Source organism: Bactrocera latifrons, unplaced genomic scaffold, assembly GCF_001853355.1.
Source record: "Bactrocera latifrons isolate USDA-ARS-PBARC rearing strain unplaced genomic scaffold, ASM185335v1 scaffold_330, whole genome shotgun sequence".
Classification (NCBI taxonomy): domain Eukaryota; kingdom Metazoa; phylum Arthropoda; class Insecta; order Diptera; family Tephritidae; genus Bactrocera; species Bactrocera latifrons.
Genome location: NW_017536964.1, coordinates 11,161 through 22,320, shown reverse-complemented (window position 1 = coordinate 22,320; position 11,160 = coordinate 11,161).

The window sequence follows — 11,160 nt, the reverse complement described above, 5'->3', positions numbered from 1 at the left end:
CTACTACTTCTGAATTCCTTTTTGAGTTGAAATTATGTGATCAATTGATCTAACTATGCCACATTCATCTTATAACCAATTAAGTTAAATAAGATATGACATCATATCATTACCACTAGATTGTAGTCAAGCCTTCATTAACCGCATTCTTTTCAAAAAAACAGCATTAAAAGCCAAAGAGGCGAAAACTGCGAAATTTAATTTGCTGCAGAGCTAAGACAACAATTACGGGTTAAAAGTTCAATTAACAACAAATATATTTGCTCACACAAATGTGTACATATACAAAGAAACATACAGATATTAAAATAAAGGATATAAAAGGCGTGGAGCGTTTGTCGCACGCTGCATTTACACTCGTGATTCAAGTGGAATATTGCAGCTTCAAGAAGCGAGATAAAATCACGTTCCGCCACATCAAAAAATGGCAGGCAAGCGTTCGCGCGAATATCAAATAAAAGGAGAGTGCAATGGAAAAGAAAACAACGAAATGTCGAAACACTTTACGACACAAGATGGCTGCACGGTATATACATTATGTATGGTTAGTGTGTTGGTGTGTGGCAGCGCACAATTTAGAAGAGGGCAATAAACGCAAAAAAGGCAAACGGCATATGCTACTTGACACATCGACAAGCGCGTACGCCACTGAAGCAGTCGCCTAAGAAATGGGCAGTCAACCGTGCCAGTCGTGCCACAGTCTAAGGCATTAACACCACAACAGCACCCTCGAGCTGACGGCTAACGCACCCATCGATGCCTGCGATAAGCTACTTTTTTCTCATTTTTCTCTCTTAGAGTTGTTGTTTTGTGAGCGCTTGTGCTATAGAAGATCTTTAAAATCAACTGCTTTGTCATTTCTTGATTGCTTTTACAAAACTCGAGTGTACAGCTATGTTGTAGTTGCAGCGCTAGCTCCTCGAGCGCTAAAATCCAAAAACCTCTTTTAGCAGCAACTCATGCCGCTGCATGTTTAAGAGTAAGCGCTTCTTGTGCTTGCCCGTCGCTTCAAGTACGCCAAAGTGGCAGCTCTCAATTCACTGACACTTTAGTAATAAAAGAGAACAGCGTACAGACGGCAGACATGCCTGCCATTTCCACCCGCTTAGCTTCGCTTAACCACCGCAATAACAATAGCAGCCAGAAGTCAACATGTCGGAATTGCACACCAAGGTGGCAACACTTGTTGGTGGTGTGTGTGCGCTTTAGGCGGCGAGCGTGTTAAATTGCACGCGAAATACTTTTGTCAATGTATGCTGTATTTTTATTGTACACCCACCAGTGCTCGCTGCCATAAAATACAGTTAGCTATACATATACACGGCCTCATTGTAGTTATTGTAAATATCGTGAGCTGATTGTTAACGACTTCCATACACATTTATTAATGGTCTGAAATGTGTACACATACATATGTATATATATACATACCCACACACACACAAATATTTTATGTATTTTGCAATGCTAAAATGTTTATTATGAACGATATGTGCATCCGTTACCATTGTTAGAAGGCGCCTCTCGTGAGGCGATGATCTCGAAACCATCATTCGCCTACTCAACAGCCTTACGAGCACTTTGAAGTCTTTTGTATTTTCACATGCCTGTGATACTTTCAACTGAATCATTGATTTGCTAAAGCGCTCTACACTCTCGCGGAAATGTCGATGTGCAATAAGGAAATGTGGTATAAAAAAATAAGGAACGCCTAAGTTCTGATAGAAGATATTGTAATATTTCAAAAACTCACTTCAGCTCAATGGAAGGTTGGAGAGAGTTCTCAGTCAAATTTTGTTTCAAACACCAGACCGCTGTAGTAACTTTCTAGCAACCGTTATGGTAGCATCATATGCACTTCTCCGATGAGCGACTTCTTTTAGCTGTACGCTACGTTGCATTATCGTGGTGCTAAATAAGTGATGTCGGCCCATAATTCCGATAACTTTTTGGAAAGCTTTGCATAAACGACGCATATCAATCGACAGCAGAGCTTAAAGCTATTCAAGGATAATGACCTCCACCAGCAGTAGCTTCAGGCTACTTCCATATTAAAATCGTCTGGGTGCCTGGTCACAGCGGATTCGCTGGCAGTCATTGTAAACGTTGGTCAGCAACCAGCATTTGTGGGGTTGCGAAAGCCTTCTGACCTAGAGCGGAACGTAAAAGTTCCACTGCTAGGCACTGCTGGCTGGACACTGTTCCATGGCACTCACCAGGTGAGGCTAAAGATTTTGGAGAATGCAACTAATCAATACTCAATAAATTTGTGCAAGCCGTAGCCATTTGTCGATATGCCCTTTTTATCCATATCTAGGAGATCGGGCCATCACAACGGACAATCGACTCTGGCTATACAAGTGAAATTATTCGTGGTCTCACAAGTAATCAGCCTATTTACCTAACCTAGTATACGATCTGCTATAACCAGATAAAGCTTGTACATACCATACATACATATGTTTAGCATGTCCAAGCATTTTGTCGTCGTTTCCGTTCAAACAGAGCGAACGCGCGCTAAGTGAATCGCCAATACTCGCTGGTTTCCGAATGCAATTAAAAGCGATTTTCAGACTTGAGTTAACTGATTTGATTTTTTTTTCATTTTGACAAACGCCCTACAGCGCTGCTAGTGTGAGCATCAGACTGATGTTATACTACGCTCCATTTCGGCTCGACTTTTTGCAAAGACTTGCGAATATTGTGGCAGCTACTGCTTGCGGTGTGGTGTGCTCTCAGCTATTGGATAATTTCAATTGGAAAATTGCACTACAATACGAGTACAACTGCCAGCAGCTACTTCTGTTGTTTGAACGTTGATTGCTGTCGATTTTGTAACTATTGTAGTTGCTGTAAAAAAATGAAATTACAGGCTGTATGCGTTCTGTTGTTGTACGAACCACAAATCTCACTCCGTGACGTGGTTCATATTTCCATGCGTATACGATGTAGATGCAAAAGTAGTGGTTGTGGTGGGCGATACGAAATTGTGCGTTGGGTCCTAAATTAGAGATTCCCAGCGCACATGCTCGTTCGAGTATTCTATAATTACAAACTCTCGCTCTTGTCTGCACTGCAAATGTGTGCGTGAAAGAATTGAATATTCACATAGGTCAACTATGGTGTGTCCAAAAGTATTCTTCATTGTAGATCGTATGAATATATGTATATGTATATGTCCGTGATTGGCTTTGTGCGAACGTGATTATGATTTCCATTAAAGCAAAGCTTGCATTTTGATTTTGTGCTCAACACAGACGAGGGTAGTCCGATTAATATTTAGCCAAGAAAATCGATGTAAATCATATTTTGTGAATACCAGAAAACGGTCGTCATTGGCTCACAGTCTAAGGGGAAAGTTAGTTAGATAGTGAAGGACATTTCGTGGGTTCTTTGGGTGGTGTCACACAGAAACTTCTTTGGATAACGCGTGTCGAATACAGTCTGTAATATAGTAACTTGATCGACCTGGCATCATGACATTGAAGTCACTGCAGAAGAAGTTGTCTCAAACACGAATTGACTACAATATTATACATTGCGTACGTCTGACATGTCTTTTTTCAATTGAGTAATATTTTATATTAGAAAAACAATTTGAAATTATGATATTCAACGGTTTAAAGGCTACAATATTTAAAATAATAATATTTATGTTTTAAGTGAATGTTTATTTGCATTTATTTCATTGAGGTGGTATTCAAAACCTTGTAACTCTTTTTCTGCAAATTTACATTCATACTGTCCAAATATGGAGAATGGAGTCATGAGTAGAATTTCTCATAAGTGAAGAAAGTTCTCTCAGCGCCATTCACTTGTAGCAGCTCACCACTTCCGTTCTTAAATCAGGTATCCTCTCGGTAGCCAAAAACCATACATTTGAAGAAAGTGAGAAAGGCAAAGCATTCCCTTCACTGGGTTGTGCGCTGGGTTTGGGACCCGCCATGATAAACCAACTTTTTTGACAACCCCTGCAAATGTGTAAAGAATTACGATTTACGTGCATGCCCTGGAATGTCTGGCTCTTTAATTGGGAAGGTGTCGCTGCCCAAGTAAATAGTAGATGTCTTCGTTAGAGTAAAGGCTGACAGCACCGCTATCAAAGAAATGCGATGAATAGGACAAGAACTAAGGCGAGTAGGTCCTTGTGGCATTTACTAAAGTTGCCATATACCCGGTGCCATTCACCCCGGTGAATGAACGTCTAGCCACAGTCCGCATTAAAGCGAAGTTCTTCAACATATCACTGATTTGCGCCCACACCCTGACGGAAGAGAAAGACGATGTGACCAACCAGTTTCTGTTTGTGACAAACGATTTTGTGTAGTGGTCTTCAACTTTTCCAGTTTTTTTTTTTTTTTTTTTTTTTTTTTGTTTTAATATTTTTGTTTCCAGACTTTGTATGGTTTTATGAAAGAGGCATTATTAAATTATCTTCAAATTGCGAATATGTCATTGAACAAAACGAACAATATTTAACATAAATCTGAACATTCTAAATCTGCTGATGAATCTTTAAATTTTATTCAACTCACTTTTTAAATAACGGATTTCCTTTCATCCGACTTAAGATATAGCTATGTACCATTCTCGATTAGTTTTAATGATATAAACGACCATTAGCTTTTGTACACTTTGCAAAATCTTGCAACATATTGTAACGACATATTTAGCTCAACCTTTTTCTTTAAACTAAAAATTGTTCAAATCCAACAAAAACTGTTCAAGCCTCTATGCACTGAATGTTTGCACCACCGTACTTATAGTTGACTTCTGATTGAAAACATTCATCAATGTGTGATGTACATAACTGAAATCCGGGATATGTACTTACTTGTTGTTTATGTTGTTTTAATCTCATTAACAATATATAGCCATATTATTCGCATCAAGTCCGGTTAGACATATTCATTTCTGACTTCATATAAGTGCCATTTTTAAATAACTTATTTTATACGAATGTAAAACTATTGCATTCAATTATCTAACATCACATAAACGTTTGTTACATGCCGCGAAAGTGATCTAATGACCCCAATAGTTTTTGTTGAGTGTCTAGAGAATTAAATTTTAAACCTCAGCATTTGATGTAATTAATTGAATAGTGCCATTTATACTATTTTGGATCTCTTGTTAGGAAATACATGTGTGAGGCTACCAATACCCATAGGATGGGCTAAACAAAAACCCGGATATAAGCTATAAGAGTGATTGGGACCGAGACAAAGTCTGATGTAAGTAAGTGTTATTTTAGTTTGACTCAAACAAAATATATAGCAACCAGGTCCAAATGCACTACTCAGTATACAAACCTGTCTCTTCAGTTAAGAGGCTCATCCTACATAGTGCCGAACTGCCTGTGCCTGTTCCTCCATAACGATTTGCATATCTGAAAGAGAAGCGATAAATTGGAAAATTACAAAGGCTTAAAAAAGGAGCTTATAATGTCAACTTTATGTTGTAATACTATATGTCCTTACAAAATCTTAGTTGGACTCACATCTTGATTTCTTTCTGGCAAATTTGCTTGCTTTGAGTGACGATCAAGGCGAGAGGTTCCATCAAGATATTTCCGGAGTGCAGGAATGCTAGCATATTTCTGTTGAATATTTAAAGAAGACCTTCAAGATGCCAAATATTCACGAAAATTATAAATATAAAGCAATTATTTCTCTAAATGTAGCTGATGTTTGTACTTTTTAAGAAAATATATAAGACAAGAAAACTTGACATGTGAATTCACTTATTATTGTTTACTGGACCCAGTACGTTCAAAATTTTATATAAATTTTCATCTGATAAGAAAAGTATTGCTTTGAGTAGTGCTATTTAAAGTTATTGTTCGTACCATAATATTAATTCATAGTAAAGGTTGAGTCAAATAAATTGTACATCGAAAATACCCCCTTTATTTTAAACATTTGAGTTTTGTTAGTTAAATTACTGAGGTAAATTTATACTACTAGATAAAGCACAGAAACATCAAATACTCCAATAAGTTTCTTTCTTTCAGTAATACTATGTGTTTAAGGCATAGCATAATGAGCAGTTTATCAATTCGAAATATTATTATGAATTGAAAATTCGTGGAAAATTTGTTGATTGCATACAAATAGCAGCAAGCCACAAATATGATATAAATAATTTTCAAATATTTGTCGTTGCAATTCCAATTTTTAATATGCAGAATCTCAGTTTAAGTACAACCAGGTGTTCAACCACTATCTCTTTAACAAATAGTAAAATGTAAAGACCACAGACCACAATAAATATCACAGCCAATCCACTCCACTTAAACGCTTATCAATCACTTAATGGACTTACGTATTTCTCTATTTTTTTTTTTTTTTTTTTTTTTTGTAACAAATAACATTTCCCAACAATTGGCTTAAAAGCATTTTTTATAAATTCGTCGTTCAACCTTTTTCTATCCATATATGTATATTTACAGGTAGACAGAACTAAAAAATAGTATACACCCACCTTTTTAAAATTGTGTATGTGATTTCAACGTTTCGCCTCGGTGTGTGTGACTGCGTGGTGATTTGTTTTATTATTATTTTTTTGTGATTTTTTGTAAGCGCTTTTGCTCGTGTCAAACCGCAATTCGATTTTGGTTCGTTTGTGCGATTGCAGATTGATTGGGTGTTACAACACAAATTACGAAATCCCACCAAATAACCTTTTTTCCATTACACACCATTTCTAATTTTTTTTTTATTTATTTATTTATTTTTTTCTTGCAATGAATCCGTATGATTTCGTATTTCATTTTAGTTACATACAAATCATTTAAACGATTTATTAGCCAATGCAGGTGAAATTGTGGTCCGCCCACTAGATATTTCCAGGCACCACTTGCCCTTTCTGCAGGCAAGCCTCAATTGCCTCAATTTGTATCGTAAATTCAATTTAGTTGCAAGGTTTGGCAAATTCGCGCAAAGTACTCGGATTAACAACTAATTCCACCAATTCAACATTATCGCCGCACATCAAGTGTAACAGGTTTTAAATCACTGCACTACGTATGGAAGTGAAGGTTGCTAAAGCGTCTGCATATCTCCTCACTACTTCTCCAGCCATCGCCGCCACTTGAAGCGGCGCTTGAATGCATTAATAAATAAACATGTTTGTATGTGCAATTAGGAGGTGCAGGGATCTCCATGTAATGCGTAAGTTATTTGTACATGCATTTAATATTAATAAGAGTATACGGCAGCTTTGGTGATTTTTCATTGCACCAGCAAAGTTGGATTAACAAGCTAACCCCATGTGAAATGTATGCAGTAATTACTCAGAGGTTGATATAGTCGATATAACTATAATAATAAATATATATATATATATATATAATACTCTACTGTTTATTTCAAAACAATTATTTTCAAAACCGTTTATTTGTCATAAAAGGAAAAATGTTTCACCATTTTAGAATAAAAGACTATTTTCACAAGATAAAGCCTGATCTTTCTCCAAAACCAAAATAAAATTTGATAAAATTTAATCATAGAAGATATTACTACCTATTACGAGCAGATTAAAGTAAGATACTCTAAGAGATAATGATCCAAAGTTTCGTTGTGACCAACTCCAGGCCTAAATACCTAGCTACCTCTCGTTAAGCCGCAAAGGTAATGGGCCTTCAACTCAATCCAAAACAATTATTACATCAGATGAAAATTTGTGGCCTGTAACAGGTCGATGCCACAAACGTGTACTTTCTTTTTTTAAATTATCTCAGAAAATTCAATATGGGAAAGTAGAGATTTGAACAGAGACAAAAACGATTTTTGTCATATGATTGTAATATTAACAACGAACTCTGGTCACGTGCCGACTTTTGAGACCCTCCAATCTATAAGCTACTAGTTTTTGAAATTACGAACCAGACCTTTTTTGATTTTAAATTACTGTCGTTTTCCGATATTAAGTAAGCATTAGTTGACAATAAGACAGCGTGCTTGGGACCTAAGACGATTTTTTTCTCAAAAATTTCACCATTCATATTCTCTCATTTATCCAGAGCTCAGATAACAAGAAAAAACTGTTTCCTTTCACACTTGTTATTTTGTCTTCCTTTGCTTCCTTCCTTTTCCCTTTTCAATGGGCCTCATCCTACTAACATTTTTTACCATATTCAAAGGTTTCAGCTCTGACCTATGTACAAGTGTTGTACCATTTCGTGAACGATGTACACAGGTCGATTTTAATAATTTAGGCGATCAAAAATAGTTTACAGAGTATTTTGATTTTTTTTCTATATTATACCACTTGGTATTGTTGTTTGTATAATAACATGTTTTATCAAATAAAAACGCCAAAAATTTAACAAAAATTCAGAATTTTACAATATTTTTATTATTTAAGTAAAAATAACATTTTTTATTATACGTATTTCAAATTAATAAATAACGAAGTACAAATATCAAACTTAGCGGTTTTTAGCGATTATTGTATGTCTGCAGTCTCCGCGATCTTAAGCTGCTCAGCTACAGAAACAAAAATTTCAACAGCCAAAATTAAGAATTAAAATTAAAGTTTATAATTTTTAAATGTTACTTGTTAAGAGAAGATAGAATAATTTTTTTAATGGTTAAGAGAGAATCTGTTAGATCAAATGTGCTGGAATGAGAATTGAAATCATGACATATACGGCAGGATGGTTCGTTTAGCTCAAAATTTGTTCCAGAAAATTTTAAAAGTATGGGTCTAATCTGCCTGGTAAAGCGAGCGGGAACGTTAAAATTTATATCAGATAAAAGAGATGGGCTACAAGCTGACCCATTCATGAGTTTTACAAGAAATATTATACCAAGCATCTCCCTACGACTAGCGAGTGTCGGGAGATTTATAAGTTTTAAACGATTAGTGTAAGGGGGAAGATTTAAAGTGGGATTCCAATGCAAATGATTTAAAGCAAATAGTAAAAATTGTTTTTGAACGGACTCTATTTTCTCAGAATGAACTTGATAACAAGGGTTCCATACCACGGTAGCATACTCTAACATAGGCCTCACCAGAGATGTAAAAAGAATTTTCGTGGTAAGCGGATCTCTAAATTCTTTAGACCAACGATTAACAAAACTAAGAGCGCCTTTAGCTTTAAAAACCATGGAAGATGAACAAAAGCTGCATACTTGCTCCAACCTAAAGTTTTGTATTGCGTATAAAGTAGGATCTACAGATCTAAGTGAAAAACAGATCGTTTTACATTTTTTAAGATCAATGGCATGTCATTTCTATCACACCAAGAAACTAGGTTGTTTGTAACTGACATCTTTCGCTGTTTGAAGTATACGTTTTAAAAAGTTTTACATCGTCAGCATAAAAGAAAATTTTTGAAGACTTAACAACAGATGATATGTCATTAATAAATAACAAGAACAGAATTTGGCCAAGATGGCTACCTTGAGGAACTTCTTCTTCTTGATTGGCGTAGWCACCGCTTACGCGATTATAGCCGAGTTAACAACAGCGCGCCAGTCGTTTCTTCTTTTCGCTACGTGGCGCCAATTAGATATTCCAAGTGAAGCCAGGTCCTTCTCCACTTGGTCCTTCCAACGGAGTGGAGGTCTTCCTCTTCCTCTGCTTCCCCCGGCGGGTACTGCGTCGAATACTTTCAGAGCTGGAGCGTTTTCCTCCATCCGGACAACATGACCTAGCCAGCGTAGCCGCTGTCTTTTAATCCGCTGAACTATGTCAATGTCGTCGTATATCTCGTACAGCTCATCGTTCCATCGAATGCGATATTCGCCGTGGCCAACGCGCAAAGGACCATAAATCTTTCGCAGAACTTTTCTCTCGAAAACTCGCAACGTCGACTCATCAGTTGTTGTCATCGTCCAAGCCTCTGCCTCTGGGAGGATGGAGTCATGTGTAGAAGTTCACGCAAGTGAGGAAAGTTTTCTGATCGCCATTCACGTGGGAGTGGCCAGAAACGATTCTTTTACATATGACTCAAGCAGCTCACGACTTCCGGTCTTTGACCAAGTATCCTCTGGGTAGCCTAAGAACATCCGTTCGAAGGTGAGCTAAAGTGAGAAGGCGAAACATTCCCTGCATAGGGTTGTGCGCTGGGTTTGGGACCCGCCACGTAAAAAAAACCACCCCAATGAAAACGCAACAACAGCCTCGGATGAGAGACCTTGAGGAACGCCTGAAGGAAAATTGATTATGCCAGAAAGAGTATCGTTAAATATGACTTGTTAATTTTATTACTAAGATAAGAAGCAACTCATTTTAGGAATATTGGTTAAAAACCAAAAAGATCAAGTTTATTCAAAAGAACTGAATTTTTTACTTTATCAAAAGCTTTGCTAAAATCTGTGTATATAACATCAGTATTCTTATTCTACCTAAAGCCCGTTGATACGTTGATAATTCAAGTAAATTAGTTATTGTAGATTTCCCATTACGAAAACCGTGCTAAGTACAAGAAATTAGTGGAGAGATCCGGAAGGCTATGTCGTCTGTCATAATTGTTTCATAAATTTTAGGTATTGCAGACAACTTTGCTATTCCCCTATAGTTCTCAATAGATGACCTAAATCCACTCTTATGTAAAGGAATTATAAATGACTTTTTCCATATGGATGKAAAKAAGCCTTGCATAAGAGATGAATTAAATAGTTTTGTTAGGGGTTGGTATATAYATTTGGCACGTTTCTTAAGAAAGCATGAGGAAATCATATCTGGGCTATAATTGTATGATTGTTCTATTTAACTGATATAAGACGTCTGCTTCGGAAATAGTATGACAGTAATCGGACATAACTTGTGCTGATGCGGAACATTTTTTGGAGATTTTGGAGAGTGATTGGACTTGAAGAATTCAGCGAACATATTGGAAATGGTGTGATTGCCACTAGACATACTAGACTTATATTTCATAGCAGACGGAAAATTAGAAATCCTGCGTTTGGAGTTGACGAAACCATAGAACAATTTTGGGTTACGTATAATATTATTTTTTACTTTATTTATATAATTATTATAACATATTTTGTTACGTTCAGCAAATTGTCGGCGCAATTTAGAATATTTTGAATAGTCAGCAAGTAAACCAGTTTTTTTCAAAAGTTTAAAAGCACGAGACTTTCTATTCTTTAATTTACATAATTCTTTCGGAAACCATAAATTAGAACTAATTTCTTGACTAAC